We start from the raw sequence: 17,006 nt of genomic DNA on the forward strand, positions 1-17,006 counted from the left end.
CCACTATTGAGACAATTTTAAGCCTAGCTGACAGCATTTCCTCGACGTTAAAGCAAATTCTTCAACATTTATGTCAAGATTTTTTCACCTCTATCGGCCACAGATCCGGCCCAAAGAACCAATGTTAAACTGTGATCTATAAAGATAACACGTCTTTCCTTGTAAGTGCTTACTTTTTAACACGCGTGCTGAGTGAATGTCCAAGGTCTACGGCCAAAATGTTTGCGTGCCCAAGGCTTTAATACACCCTCCACAATATTTATTCTGATGTCACGGTCGATTAATACGAGCGGAGAGCGACCATCAACTATTATGACGGCCCACACCATCACCATGGCCGGCGCTTGAGTTTTGGTGGCCAACCATTTATTCATCATTTTATTTGTTTACAAACTGCTGGACAACGAATGTTTTCTCATAGGAGAAAACCAAATTCGGCAGTTCACCACTTTCGGCCAAGCGAAGCAACTCTTTAGCTTTTTTGAGTCTATTTTCTTTCTGTTGCGGTGTAAGTTCTTACACTTTTTGGAATTTCAATGGCTTCACCATGAACTCATTTTTCAATATTTGCCGAATGAAATATTGCGATATGTTCAGCTCACGAGCAATTTTTCGGCCACTGCGACGCGGGTTTCGATCAAGTCGCTTCTTTACTTTTCGAACCATTTCTGCTGATGTTGCTATTTTCTTCCGTCCACTTCCTTGACGTCGGGCTACGCTACCAGTAACACGGGAACGAGCGATGGTACGAGACAGAAAAGAACTATTCGCATTTAAATGCTGGAGTGCTCCAACGATATCCACTTGTGGTTGTCCAGCCTAATATAAAGAAAACACACTATCACGCTTGAATTCCATCACGAATAACTTTTTTTCTGGAAAATTCTCACCAAAATGCTTTTGTACGCTTGTAGACAAAATAATAAGCTATCACTGTCAAAATTTTAACAGCTGACGGGCGAGTGGCTTAGAATTGACAGCAGTCTGAAATTGGTTGCAGTTTTTTCATTTCACCCTATACTTTTAGGCCGGTAATATTCCACTATTGAATATGTATAAAATGCACATATTCAATAGTGGTATATTACCCACCTTTAAAAATGAATTCCTAAGCTTCTATGACTATGACCTAATAGTTTCCTCATAATTGGTTTAATGCTCTATTTCTCTCTGCTTTACTTTTTTACCTTCTTCCGTTCCGTTTTAATGCATCGTGGTTTCTTGTAAATCTCTAGAAGTTTTTTTTTTTTTGTTTCTACCTGTCTATCTGTCGTTTATCTAATCTCCTGTTTTATGTCCAGTAATGAGTTTACAAGACCTATTCAAGCACTGAGTGGAGGGTGGCCATTGTTCGGATATGACAATGACTGGGCTTCTGGTTTTGAGAGTTAAGGGTTGCCATTTCCAGCAAAAATCGCATTACCAAGTAATTGCTTCATTCATTAATTTTTGACCCAACAAAGTATATACAGAGTGAGATGAAAAAACTGCAACAACCATCATACTGTTTCATTTCTAAGCCACTCGTCCGACAGCTGTTAACATTATTCCCGTGACAGCTCACTGTATTGTTTACAAGCGTACAAAAGCATTTTGGGGAGAATTTTCCTGAAACAAAGTGTTCGGGAGGAGAATGAAAATGCTCGTATGATGCTTGATTCGACACTGAATTTATTTTTTCATAATTCCATCTTAAGTGCTAGTTTACAAAATAATTCTTAACCTTACACACTATCTAGCAACCCTTACTTTCTATTCAAGAATAAATATGAATTGGTGATAGACCAACGCGACTCATCTTGCGTACATTGTCTTGCCTGCATATCTCTTGTGGGGGTCATAAAATCTTTATTACATGCTCATTATCTTATGCAGCAGGCAAACACAGCGTTGGGTAGATTATAATTTACAAAAACTATTAAACATAGTCGTACGTAAATAGTTCAATACAAAATTATCAATAAACTGAAGAGTAAATTCTATGTTGAGAAGAATGTAAGTACTTAGCATAAAGCAAACTAAAACTAATTAATATTTAGATAAGCGTGTGAAACACCAATTCCATTTCCACACACATGTTTGAGTCTTTCAAACACAAAGTAATTCGTGATGGAATTCAAGCGAGATAGAGTTATTTCTTTATATTTGGCTGGAAAACCACAAGTGGCTATCGTTACAGCACTTCAGCATTAAAATGTGAATAAATCTTTTGTGTCCCGTACCATCGCTCGTAACCGTGCGTAGCCCGATGTCAAGGAAGTGGACGGAAGAAAACAGCAACATCAGCAAAAATGGTTCGAAAAGTAAAGAAGCGACCTGATCGAAACCACCTTCGCAGTGGCCGAAAAATGGTTCGTGAGCTGAACATATCGCAATATTCCGTTCGGCAAATATTGAAAATAAGCTCGGGGTAAAGCCATTGAAATTCCAAAAAGTGCAAGAACTTACACCACACCAGAAAGAAAATAGACTTAAAGTAGCTAAAGAATTGCTCCGCTTGGCCGAAAGTGGTGAACTGCCGTTGGACTATTGTGTCTGAAGTATTTTGGAAAGCAAGGTTGACATTAAAGAATACTAAAGTGTTGATCACCTCAAGCAAGCGCTTCGTCTGGATTGGGCTGAAATACCGCAGAGCAACATTCGGGCAGCGTGTGACTGTTTCATTTGCCGTTTGAAGGCCATAATTCGTGCCAAAGGTGATCAATTTGAACAAATCTCAACTTATTCTAAAATTTCAAGCTTTTTCCGAAATTTTTTGCTTTCATATAATAAAAATAAAAATTATGGCATTTGACTTTGTTGCAGTTTTTTGTCTCACCCTGTATATTCTGGATCGGCGATTTAGCCCTGTCCGTCCGTCCGTCTGTTGTAATCACGCTAGAGTCAAAACGAATAAAGATAGGAAGATAAAATTTTTCACATATCAGTCTTTTGTCTGCAGGCAGGTCAGGTCCGAAGATGGGCCATATCGATAAAGTATAGCACCCATTTAACGGCACTCCACGATATTCGGTATTTTGACGGTAGCCAAATTTTTCAATGAAATTGTTTGAAAATCCACAAAAGGAGTTCCTTCTGAGTGCTTCACCCCCTGGAAGAGCATTGTCTATATTGGTCCACGATATTGTTTATGCCCCCATATAACTGTATCCCTCTATATTCGGTATTTTGATGATTTTAGCTAAATTTTCGATATTTTCACGATTTTAGGGGCATTATTCACCGGAGTTGTTTCAATTTTGGTATTTGGAAATCGAAATGGCTACTACAGCCTATGACAAAAAATTTCGTATGCAGACCCAGGTCTTCGTATAGCCTCCATATAACGGTTTTCTCTATATTCGATATTTTGATGATTTTAGCGACATTATTCACCGGGGAGTTCGTAATGGGAACTACAGCCTATGACAGAATATGTCTATGCAGGTCTAGGTCTTCGTATAGGCGCAATATATCAGTACCTCCCTATATTTGGTATTTGGACGATTTTATTTATAATATTCACCGGAATTGTTTGAAATTTCGTATTCGAAATTCCTAACAGAAGTTCCTGTGACGGAAAATTGTCTATGCAGGTCCAGGTCTTCGTATAGCCCCGATACAACGGTACCTTCCTATATTCGGTATTTTGATTATTTTAGCTACATTATTCACCTGATTTTATTTTAGGTTTCGTATTTGAATATTGTAATAGCTTATGTCAAAAGTTGCCTATGCAGGTCCACGTCTTGCTATGGACCCCAATATAACGGTTATATTCGGCATTTTTAAGGTTTATTAAATTTAATTTAATATTAGTTATTTATTTATTTATTTTTTTTTTTTTTGAAAGTGTCCAAATGGTGGAAGGTATTCCAAGTTCGACCTGGCCGAACTTACTGCTTTTTTGTTTTATTAGCTGTTATCTTTTTTTTGGACCTCTGGTCAGAGGGAATATTGTTGTCATTACTAGCTATTTTGAATGTGACAAAGAGATAGATAATATGTTATGGAGTCTGAATAAAATACCCTGCATTATATAGCGGAGGAGTTCTAATTTGGCTAATTAGCGATTGGTCAAAAAAAAAACTCCAACGTGGCAACCCTACTACTCCATAAGAAAATCTTTGTTGCAGGTGAATTTACTGTAACGGCACAGCATGAGCCTGCTTTGGTGCATTGTTCCGGTCAGGGTCGTTGCTGGTGCACCGGTAACACTCTGAGGCACCCCTCCCTTCTTTGTCTTCCTTTTTCCCTTTCGCTCTCTCATTCTCCCCCCTTTCATTGTCTCTGCATTGTATCTTGTTTTGGGGGGGAAGCTTCGTTAATTAAGTTACTCTTTGGTTTTACTGTTTGTCGTTTTGTTTGGATTTCAGCTCGAGTTAAAAGCGTTTTTCTGCAACTGTGGTTATTGTTTCTGTTGTTGTTATTGCTATCTTAGGACAATTGTAACAATGCTTAGATAGAAAGCACTACCATTCTTCTTCCACAAACATGGCCTGCAATGGCCCGTCGCCAGTCAGTCATTCAGCCAACCTGTCTTGGTGGCTGACATGACTGCCCCATGGATGGCAACGTGCCACCCATGTGCCAATTGGCACTTGTTGTTGTTATCAGCCTGGCAATTTGAAATAGTTTGTGTTCGTTTCTTTTTTTCAATTGTTGGAAATAAAAAGTGTACTTTGGTAATTATTTTGGTTTAATTGTTTAGCCAGGTCTTTTTGCTAAGTGAGCGAGTGAGTGAGTGAGCGAACAAATGTTGTGGTTGTTGTCTTCTTCATCTTCTCCTCCTCTTTTCTGGCTCCTTCCATTTCTATTTTCCTTTCCTCAATTGCAAATGGTAAAACTTAACTGCTGTTCTTTGTTTTAATTAGAGAAACGTTTATGAGGTCGATGTGATGGCCAAATGATTGCCGCCACCACCAACAACCATTACCATCATCATCATTGCTGGCTCCCACACACTTATGGCTGCACACTGTAGTGTTAAGTGGATCTGGGTGATGAACCTAGAAACTACCAAACGAACACCCACCCACCCACTCACACACAAACAGGTGGGCCATGCTGATCATTGTTCGACAAGATACGACTGGCGTAACAATAAACACTGCTGCCGCTGCTGTGGGTCAACAATTATTGAGCTTAAAGTGGAGCGAACAGTTTGAATGGAAAACAAAAAAAAACTTTGAAATTTTATTGGGAAAATTGAAATTTCAAGTGCTTCTCCACACAAATTATTTCGATGCGCGACGTGCGGTAGACCTGGGGTGGGAAATCAATGAATTTGTATGTGCTAGGCCAACCGAATGTTTCAATTAATTGAGAGTGAATGTTGAAGTTTTTATTTTTCAATGAATAAGGCTTTGAAATAAAGTTAGTAAAGAAAACATGAAGCATATAAAAAACCAGAAGGGAAAGGTCAAAAGTCGGGAAGGGCCGACTATATGATACCCTACACTATCATGAACATATATAGTGCATGATACCATAAGGATTAAACTGAAAAATATTTATTGGAGCAATAGATATACCGGACCTAGTTTTAACAAATGGTAAAATTCGGTTGAATATGAAACAAGTAAAAAAGCTGTAAGTTCGGCCGGGCCGAACTTTTAATACCCTCCACTTAGAGTAAAGGAAACATTCGAACCCATTATGACCCACAATTACCAATTTTTAGACATATTCATGGGAAAATGTGGCAAAAATCATCGAAATAGCGAATAACGGGAGTAACCGCTATATGGGGCTATACAAAAACGTGGACCTATACATACAATGTTCTGCCACACGAACTAGGACCCATTATGACCTACAAATACCAATTTTCAGACAAATCCGTCAAAGCGAAGCGCTTGCTTGAGGTGGTCGACACTTTGGTATTGTTTAGTGCCAACATTGCTTTCCAAAATACCGCAGACACAATAGTCCAACGGATTGGTATCCGGAGATTTTGGTGGCCGTTGTCCACTGGAAATGAAACGAGGAACATAATTTTGTAACCGTTCTTGGCTGGCGCGTGCTGAGTGCAATGGTGCTGGGTCCTGTTGGAATGTCCAAGGTCTGCGGTCAAAATGTTTGCGTGCCCAAGGCTTTAAAACACCCTTCAGAATATTTTCGCGATAATATTCGGCATTTATTCTGATGCCACGGTCGATTAATACGAGCGGAGAACGACCATCGGCTGTTATGGCGGCCCAAACCATCACCATGGACGGCGCTTGAGTTCGGATGGCCAACCAAAGGTGCACATTTTCAGCTGACCTCTTCGGCAAGTAAACACGATCTTTTTGTTTGTTTACAAACTGCTGGACAACAAATGTTTTCTCATCGAAGAAAACCAAATTCGGCAGTTCGCCACTTTCGGCCAAGCGAAGCAACTCTTTAGCTCTTTTGAGTCTATTTTCTTTCTGTTTCGGTGTAAGCTCTTGCACTTTTTGGAATTTCAATGGCATAATCCCGAGCTTATTTTTCAATATTTGCCGAATGGAATATTGCGATATGAGCTCACCGGCCATTTTTCGACCACTGTGACGCGGGTTTCGATCAAGTCGCTTCTTTACTTTTCGAACCATTTCTGCTAATTTTGCTCTTCCTTTACGTCGGGCTACGCTACCAGTATCACGGTAAAGAGGGATGGTACGAGAAAGAAGAGATTGATTTACATTTAAATGCTGGACTACTCTAACGATAGCCATTTATGGTTTTCCAGCCAAATATAAAGATATCACACTATCACGCTTGAATTCCATCACGAATAACGTTTTTTCTGGAGAATTCTCACCAAAATGCTTTTGTACGCTTCTAAACAATATAATGAGCTGCCACTGGAAAAATTTTAACAGCTGTCGGACGAGTGTTTTTTTTTTTGTTGTTCTTTCATTTCACCCTGTAATATTACCCCCCTAATATTAGTATTTAAGGGGCTTAGTCATATATTGTAACCGTTTTAGTTAGAATTTATATTCTCCTAATTACAAAAAACATGAAGGAAAATTCCTTTCCTCTTTTCGTACCATATGTGTGAATTTTTTTATATTCTAATCAAGCCCGAACATTTTCCCATTCATCCCCCGACATTATTTTCTTACAAAAATTTCAATAATCTCTCAATAAGCTTCAAATCATAATCTTTCCGTGATGAGTTAAATTCAGCTACAACACCAAATCTCAAAAAATCGCTCAAGTTTGAATTTGAATACACTTTTGAACCAGTTCATTACAAAATAAAACCTAAAAGCCTAGCGGTGATTAGTAGCTGCTGTTGTATGATTTGTGGGCAACAACAACTCGAACGACAACGCGCGAGTTATTTATAATCCATGCTTTTAACTAAATACTATTACGTCACAATAACTTAAAGCCGCCTAGGTTGCCATATCGCAACGACAAACAAAAAACGTACATTCCGTCGTGATATGTTTCCATACGAATGCCTAACAAGAAAGTACAGCAATTGAATGGAGATGGCGGCATTACATTACTACTGCCGCTGCGGCTGCTACTCCTAGACTCCTCCTAGCCGAAAGTAGAAAATTTTCAATAAAGGCAATAACTTAAATCCTCTTTCAAAATGTAAGCCATGAGAGCTTTAGGTGAGTTATGAAATTGCCACTTTAATGCTTTATTTGGTGAACGAACCTGAAGTGTTGAAGTGGTGTGCGGTGAGGTAGTGGGGGGTGTTGGAGGCAGTAATCCTTTCATATGCTTTAGAATGGATTATTTAGCTCGCGTGTAAAGGCTATATTTAAAAATTCAATTGAGCGTCGTATTGACGAGGTATTTTGTGAAAATTGTTTAAGGTCTAGTGAAGGTATTGGGGTTTAAAAATGAAAAGTGTTTTTTTTTTGAAATTGTAGGCAACGAAGATAATTGAAAGAAAATACAAGTAAGCATATTTAAAAGCGCGAGGTAAGCTCTTAAGGCAATCCTTAAGTGTTATGAGTTTAGGATAGATGGGGTATTTATGCCATACGGCTTTGAAAAATAAAATATTTACTTAGCAATTTAAAAGAGACTAGATGTGAAAGTTAATATAATGAAAATGGGAAATTGGAAAACTGTGGTACTTCTAAGTAAGTGGTGCTTACTTCTTAATATCTGATATAAAAACGCATAATCATAACTTTTCGATGAATTCCAACAAAATTAATTGATTTTTCCCAGCGTTTCTTGGTTAGGTTTCTATGCGGTTTTCGATTAATATACTCGATTAAGACCTAGGGAAGTACAGGATCAGATGAAAAAACTTCAACCAAATTCAGACTTCTGTCATTTCTAAGCCACTCGCCCGACAGGTGTTAAAACTATTTCAGTGAGAGCTCATTATATTGTTTAGAAACGTACAGAAGAATTTTGGTGAGAATTTTCCAGAAAAAAGTTATTCGTGATGAAATTCAAGCGTGTGATAGTTTGATTTCTTTATATTTTGGCTGGAAAGCCAGAAGTGGCTATCGTTAGAGCACTCCCCATTTAAATGTGAAAAAAATCTTTTGCGTCTCGTTCCATCGCTCTTTATCGTGATACTGATACTGTAAGCGTAGCCCGACGTCAACAGATGGACATCAGCAGAAATGGTTCGAAAAGTAAAGAAGCAACTTGATTGAAACCCCCGTCGCAGTGACCGAAAAATGGCTCGTGAACTGAACATATCGCAATATTCCATTCGGCAAATATTGAAAAATGAGCTCGGGGTAAAGCCATTGAAATTTCAAAAAGTGCCAGAACTTACACCGCAAACAAAAAGAAAATAGACTCAAAAGAGCTAAAGAGTTGCTTCGCTTAGCCGAAAGTGGTGAACTGCCGAAACTGGTTTTCTCCGATGAGAAAACATTTGTTGTCCAGCAATTTGTAAACAATCAAAATGATCGTGTTTACTTGCCAAAGAGGTCAGCTAAAATGTGCCCCTTCGGTTGGCCACCCGAACTCAAGCGCCGGCCATGGTGATGGTGTGGGCCTCCATAACAGCCGATGGTCGCTCTCCGCTAGTATTAATCGAGCGTGGCATCAGAATAAATGCCGAATATTATCGCAAAAATTATGCTGGAGGTTGTATTAAAGCCTTGGGCACGCAAACATGTTGGCCTCAGACCATTCCAACAGGACTCAGCACCATCGCACTCAACACGCACTACCCAAGAATGGTTCCAAAATGAGGTTCCTCGCTTCATTTTCAGAGCACATTGGCCACCAAAATCTCCGGATACCAATCCGTTGGACTAGGTTGGCACTTAAACAAAGTGTCGATTACGTCAAGCAAGCGCTACGCCGAGAATGGGCCAAAATACCGCAGTGCAACATTCGGGCAGCATGTAAGGGTTTCAGTGGTCGTTTGAAGGCCATAATTCGTGCCAAAGGTGACCAATTCGAACAAATATAAACTTTGATTATATTTCGGACATTTTTTGCTTTCATTCAATAAAATTGAATGGGTCTTCCTGGTCTCAAAAATGTATCAAGATTATTTCCCTCTCTCATGGAAGCCTTGAATGTTTCTTACAGAAGTGAAAAAATTTTCTTCTAATGGAAAACTGGACAGTATTCTTTTAAATGGAGATCACAAAACCGCTTAGAAGATCTGAAGGTATAAAAAAAAGACCAAAAAGTATTCTTCTCATGGCTTAGCTGACAATACCTTCTTCTCAAAAAAGAACTTCTACCAGAGTTAGTTACCATAAAAGACTAAATGACATTCTTCTTAATAATATTCTATCCTGAGGGTCATTTTCTTACAAATAAGTTCGGGGGGCCGTACCTAATTAATGCCCTCCATCCTTTGGAATTAACTTGAACATTTTCAAAAAAAAAAATCCCTCGAAAAATGCGGCTTAAATGAAAACTGTGATATGGGAGCTATACGAAGAAGGCAGTGGTACCGATTCCGAACTTCAAATACGAAATTTGAAACAACTCAGGTGTATAATGTCGCTAAAATCATCAAAATACTGCATATTGCGAGGTGTCGCTTAGGCAATTTTTCGTCATAGTTTGTAGTACCCATTACGAACTTAAAAGGCGAAATCTAAAACAATTCCAGTGAATATCGTCGCTAAAATCATCGAAACGTCTAATATCGGGAGGTATTGTTATATGGGGGATATGCGAAGACGTGGTCCTTCCGTCATCGATTGTAGTACCCATTACGAACTTCAAATACAAAATTGTAAACAATTCCATTCCATTAAAATTCCATTACATGGGGGCTATACGAAGACCTGTGTGGATAATTTTCCATCATAGGTTGTAGTTGTTTCAAATTTTGCATTTAGTGTTCATAATATGTACTACAGCCTATGACATAAAATGGTGTATGCTGATCCAGGTCTTCATAAAGGCCCCATATTTCAGTACCTCCCTATATTCGGAATTTTGACAATATTGACACAATATTTACGGAAATTGCTTAAAATTTCGTATTCGAAGTTCCTAATTTGTACTACAGCCTGTGACAGAAAGTTATCTATGCAGGTCCAGGCCTTCGTATAGACCCGATATCACGCTACCTCCCTAAATACGGTATTTTGATGATTTTAGCTACATTATTAAGCGGATTTTTTTAAGTTTCGTATTTGAATATTGTAATGGCTTATGACAAAAAGTTCCCTATGCAGGTCTTCGTATAGATCCCAATATAACGGCTATATTCGGTATTTTTAAGATTTAAACCGAATTTTTTACGGATTTTATTTTTTAGTGATAGAATACCGATCATATATCATAATGCGCCGTGGCCAAGAAATTTCAAAATCGGGAAATGGTTTTAAAAATGCGAAATAAAGCAAAGACTCTCAATGAAATTAATAACATTTTGGATTTAAAAATTCAATTCAATTTTGACTCTTCTAACCAAACTTTTGCCCATTACTTTTAGACTGTCTAACATCAACAGTAGGTTAAACGCTTATTCCAAAATCGACTCACGTATCCCCATAAACAATTTATTTTTGATTGTAGTAAACATTTAAAAGCCGACTTTTTGTAATAAATTTTCAATTCTGTCAACTGTTTCCAAAAAATCAAAAAAATGATTACAAAAAATTTATTAATTTTTTTCAGGATAAAAATCTAAAATTGAACTTTTGTTCCGACTACGAATCTCTACCCTAAACTATATTAAATAATAATTATTATTCAATATTTCGTAGTGGTTTAAATTTGTACTTCAAAATTTACTCAACTATCCCCCTCTTCTCGGAACATATTTGCTTGGCTCAAAATTTCCTCCCAAAAAATCAATTTATTTAATTTATAATCAATTTCCTTTCCCTACTCCCATGTGAAATCAAAAATAGCATTTCTACGCAAAACCACAAAATAAAATTGAAAACAAAAAAAAGTTGTATTTAATTTTATTTGTATTTAGGTCAATGTCTTTTGGGGTTATGTTTTTTTTATTATCTTTGCATCAGCTATGAACAAGAGGTTGGTTTTTTTCTGTGTTGATGGTTTCAAGTGATCGTTAACTAATTCATTCCATCCCGCCACATATAAACGGGCATCATTAACGAAACGGTGCGATGCGATGCGACGACGAATGCAGTCAGTCTGGCAACATTACAACTCTCACTGAAGATGTAACAATTTCTTACTCTCTTTCTTCATCTCCGGTGGCTCGTCGTCATTGTCTCAAGTGGTTTGTAAAATATTACCGTTGTTACTATTATTATTGTGTGGACAACAACAAAACGCGGCAGAAGAGAGTTAAAGGTCATTCGAGTTGTTTGACTGAATGGAGCTGCGGTATGGTATGTTGTTGGAAGACAAGTTCAAATCACATGTGCTCCAGGGAGTGGATGTGTGTTAGTGAGTGTATTAAAGCGCCACTGGCAGTGTTATCTGATTATAACAGTAGCAACAACAACAAGACATGTGTAAAATTCGATGAAAATAATGTGCCACCACAACCTACCACAATATATTTTCGTCTTTTGTTTCTTCGTTTTTTTTCTGTTGTATTATTCGCTCTTTATTATTTTAAAATTTTTGGGCAAGATTTTTAATATTACGATTGGTCAATATGACTATCGAGAGCTAAAACAAAGATTGAACAGTATTGTGCAAAACAATATGGCATAAACAAATCAAATTTTTTGCAATAAAATTTCTAATGAAATCTGTAAAACTTAATAGGTTCTAATAGGAACCAATGAAATAAATGAGACATCTAAATGCTGTAAATTCAATAAATCCCCCCTAGATTCCTAAAACCCTAAGTTTGCAATAAATTCTGTTGTCGGGGGTAAAATGTGGTAAAAAAGTGCTATAAGAAAACAAAACTCCTCCTTGGTTTATACTAGACTGGAGTTCACTGGCGGCAATTTTTTTCGTTCTCATTTCAAGTTGCCTCTTGTATTTATAAAAGACAATTATTTTTATACCCTCCACCATTCTAGGGAGGGTATATTAACTTTGTCATTCCGTTTGTAACTCCTCGAAATACTCATTTCGGACCCAACAAAATATCATTGATCAGTATAAAATTCTAAGTCGATTTGGCGGTGTCCGTCTGTCTGTTGTAATCACGCTATCTTTCGAACGAATTGAGATAGGAGACTAAAATTTTGCACACATGTTTATTTTGCCAGTAGGCAGGTTAACTTCGTAAATGGGTCATGTTGCGACATTATTCACCGGAATTGTTTCAAATTTGGTATTTGAAGTTCGAAATGGATACTACAGCCTAGGACAGAAAATTGTCTATGCAGGTCCAGGTCTTCGTATAGCTCCGATGTAACGGTGTACCTTCCTATATATGGTATTTCGAAGATACTACATTATTCCCGTTTATAATATGGTAAAGGCTTATAAAAAACAATGCCTGTGTAGGTCCACGTCGTATAGACCCCAATATAACGGCTATTTTTATTTTTTGAAAAAAAAAAATAGACCCCAATATAATGGCTATTTTTATTTTTTGAAAATTACCAAATTCGTTCCACATAGTGGAGGGTATTCAAAGTTCGGCGCTGCCGAACTTACTGCTTTTTAACATGTTAGCAATTATCTTTTCGAAATAATAGTCTTAGACATAACAAAGTATATATATATTTTTCATCAGCGTAAAATTCGAAGACGATTTAGAGCTACCCGACCGTCCGTCTGTTGTAGTCACGTTAGAGTCAAAACAAATAAAGATAGGAGATTTTTGAACAGATCAATCTATTGTCTGCAGGCAGTTCAAGTTCGAAGATCGGCTATATCGGTCCACGATATCATATAGCCCCCATATAACAGTACCCGCCGATATTCGGTATTTTGACGATTGTAGCCGAAATTTTCAATGAAATTGTCTGATAATCCACAATAAGAGTTCTTTGTGAGTGCTTTAACCCTTGGAATAGTATTGACAATATAAGTCCACGATATCGTATAGCTCACATACAACGGTACCTCCCAATATTCGGTATTTTGACGGTACCTCCCTATATTCGGTATTTTGATGATTTTATCTACATTTTTCAATGGAATACTAGAAGTTCTTTCTAAGCACTTTACCCCCCGGAAGAGATATTGTATTTCCCACATACAACCGATTTTAGGGACATTATTCGGTGCCACCCTATATTCGGTATTTTGATGATTTAAGCTACATTATTCACCGGAATTTATTTCCAAGTTTTTTTTTTTTTATTTGAATATTGTAATTGCTTATGACAAAAGTTGCCTATGCAGGTCAACGTTTTCTAAGACAATTTTTAACGGATTTTATTTTTGAAAATTTTCCAATTGGTTCCAAATGGTGGAGGGTATCCAAAGTCAGGCCCGTCGATCTTACTGCTTTAGTGGTTAATTATATTTTTTATAAACATAAAAACACAAAAGGAATTGTCAGTTTCTCTCTCTCTCTTTCTCTCTCCTACAAACAATGAATTAACAAAATTGACTAATATAAATTCTAAATAATATAATTCTACCTACCACTAATTAGTCCATAGTATACGCCTTTGAAAGTGAATCGGGGCTTGATTAAGCGTTATAGCTAGAAAATCTAGATATATTGTTAGAGAGATATATTTAAAATTCTTTTTTTTCGGATTTTCCAATTAAAGAGGGTTAGACAGATGAACGATTCCGACATTACTTCAAACCAAGCATTAAAATCTTGGAAGTAAGAGTCTTTGTATGACGATTCGATATAAAGTTGCATCCTAAATCGTATATCCAAAATAAAAAAAATATATATTCCTATTTGCAATTTCCAAATTAACGTTTTCAATTTCCTTTTCTTTTTGCAGGTAATTTAATATTTATTGTTATTACTGTAAGTAATTTTTCTGAAAGACATCAAATATCGATATATACAAATCCACAAATCTTCAATAAAAATTGTTCAGATTTCGGATCGGAGGACTCTTTGTGAGAAAATCTTCTACAACCACGTCTAAAACTTAACACGCCAAGTACGAACCGAACCGTTTAAATTGCCGAAAAAAATCTAATGTTAGTTTCTAACCAAAAATCTCTAACTTATGAGCGAATGGAGATATATTTTAATAGTTTATTTCCGAGAAATTATAATAGTATATTTTTGAAAGTAAAAAGGTATATTTTGGAACATTTTTTGTCCTTTGTTTCAAGATGTCTACTATCGATGAATATGGAACTGGTGGTGAGCAATTCGAGCAAATCTAAACATATTTTAAAACTTGATGCTATTTCCGACATTTTTTGCTTTCATTAAATAAAACTAAAAAATGTAATATTTATGGCGTTTGACTTTGTTGCAGTTTTTTTTTTATCTCACCCTGTATATACTTTGTTATGTCTAAAATTATTATTTCGATGAGTTATAAACGGAATGACGAACGTAATATACTCTCCATAGTATTGTATGATGGACGGTATAAAAAAATACCAACAGTCATATGACTGTGAGGTACATTTTTGACGCGGTAAAAAAAATGTGCCTTATCGACGCGCTTAGTAAACATGTCTCCTAAATCCGCTTTGTCCCAAGTCATCCTTCAAAAGTTTGTCGAAAAGAAAAGCAGCGTATTTAGGAGCGAAGGCGAGATTGTAGGGCTTGATATTGGTCTAGCTGTGCCCTGGTATGCACCATAACTCTTAGTCTTCGATTTAGTTCAAACATTGCACATCATAATATTTTTATACCCTCCACCATAGTATGGAGGGTAAATTAAGTTTGTCATTCCGTTTGTAACACCTCGAAATATACATTCTAGACCCCACAAAGTATATATATTCTTGATCAGCATAAAATTCTATGTCGATTTAGCAACGTCGGTCCGTTTGTCCGACTGTGGAAATCATACTAGCTTCCGAACGATATTAAGTAAGTTGAAGTTGGACATTTATCGGAATTGTTTCAAGATTGGTATTTGAAGTTCGTAATGGATACTGCAGCCTAAGACAGAAAATCGGTCATGTAGGTCCACGTCTTCGTATAGCCCCCATATAACAGTACATCACGGTATTCTGTATTTGGATGATTTTAGCGACATCATTTACCGGAAATGTTCCAAATTTCGCATTTGAAGTTCGTAATGGATACTACAGCCTATGGCAGAAAATTGTCTGTGCAGGTCCACGTTTTATAACCCTCATGGTACCTCCCTATATTCAATATTTTGGTGATTTTAGCTACATTATAAACAGTTTTTTTTTAAGTTTCGCATTTGAATATTGTAATAGCTTATGACAAAAGTTGCCTATGCTGGTACACGTCGTCGTATAGACCCTAATATACGGCTACTTTCGGTATTTTTAAGATTTTAACAACATTTTTTAACGGATTTTATTTTATTTATTTTTATTTTTTGAAAGTTGCCAAATTTGTACCAAATGGTGGAGGGCCAGGCCGAACTTACTGCTTTTTTAATTGTTTAAAGATAGACTGAGTTCGGAGAAGGTTTTTAATCCAGTTACCACCAAAAAAAAAGGCAGCTCGTAAAGAATGTTGGAAGAGAGGCTTGTTGACCGTTTTGGTTATGTCCTTTGTAGGACTTTGTGGAAAAATAACAATACATCGTAGCTTCAGGCCTGTGTAAAACTATGTTTGAGAACACATCCTTTAAAACAGGCCCCAAACTCACTATTTTTCCGCATTCACTCGATTGGAATATAATTTCAATTTTCCTCACGATGTGGAATAAAAGTAAAGATCAAACCGAAGTTAATATCGTATTTGTTTGCCACGTCTCCAATAGCTTTTAATATGTTTGACTCTTACAGATATTCACATCAAACTGTGCGTTACAACTTTAAAATCAATAATCCAAACGAAATATTTTTTGGCCTCCAGAAGATGTTACATTACATATTTCTCTGGTCATTGAAAAAGGCATGCAAAATAATTTTATAACTAAAGATCGTGTTTTGATGCAAGAGATTCCAACATTTCATTGTTATTTTGTAATAAACTGATAAAAGCATTTATTTTGAATTTGAATATCAAAACTGGAATATTACTTTGGTTCAGATTTAAACAAAATTTCAAAATCAATTTGAAATTTATTCAAATTTTGAACCACAGTGTTGTTGCAATATTTCTGTGTGTGTTTCAAAAGAAAGACTCTCTCTCTCTCTCTCTCTCTCTATGTCTCTGATGAGAGAGAGACCCACAACAATAATGATGATCATCATCAGCAGCTGTTGCCAAAGCTTCGTGTTACATTTGTTTCCTGAGTTGTTGTTTTTTTTTTCTTCTTCAATGTTTTGGCTATTTTGTTTTGCTCTGGAGTTTGGGAGTTGTTGCTGTTGAACCATGGCAATGAAGCCGGTGCTTGCTTGGATTCGTGTAACAGGGGGTTAGCAGCGAAGCTAAGCCAAAAAAATAACAGCATCGATGAAATGCTGGCTCGTCTGGGAATAATGTTAAGGTAGGTCGTTCGTTTGTTCGATCGGCTGGCTGGCTGACTGGCTAGCTAGTGGTTTGTTTGTTTTGATTTGTAAAAATTCGGGTTTGGATGATGCTGTCGGCATTGCTTGCTTATGCTGAATGCAGCAATACTTTGGCTTAGCTTGGCTTGGTTTATGGGGGGTTTTCGCGCTGTATGTCTCCATCT

General features: G+C 36.8%; 1 protein-coding gene across 1 annotated transcript in view; it reads left to right on the top strand.

Annotated features, from left to right (window-relative positions):
* LOC101889291 (sodium channel protein 60E) overlaps nucleotides 1-17,006 on the top strand; it is a 585,783-nt gene that overhangs the window by 356,263 nt on the left and 212,514 nt on the right. The window lies entirely within an intron of this gene.

The sequence above is a fragment of the Musca domestica genome, unplaced genomic scaffold, assembly GCF_030504385.1.
Source record: "Musca domestica strain aabys unplaced genomic scaffold, Musca_domestica.polishedcontigs.V.1.1 48, whole genome shotgun sequence".
NCBI lineage: Eukaryota > Metazoa > Arthropoda > Insecta > Diptera > Muscidae > Musca > Musca domestica.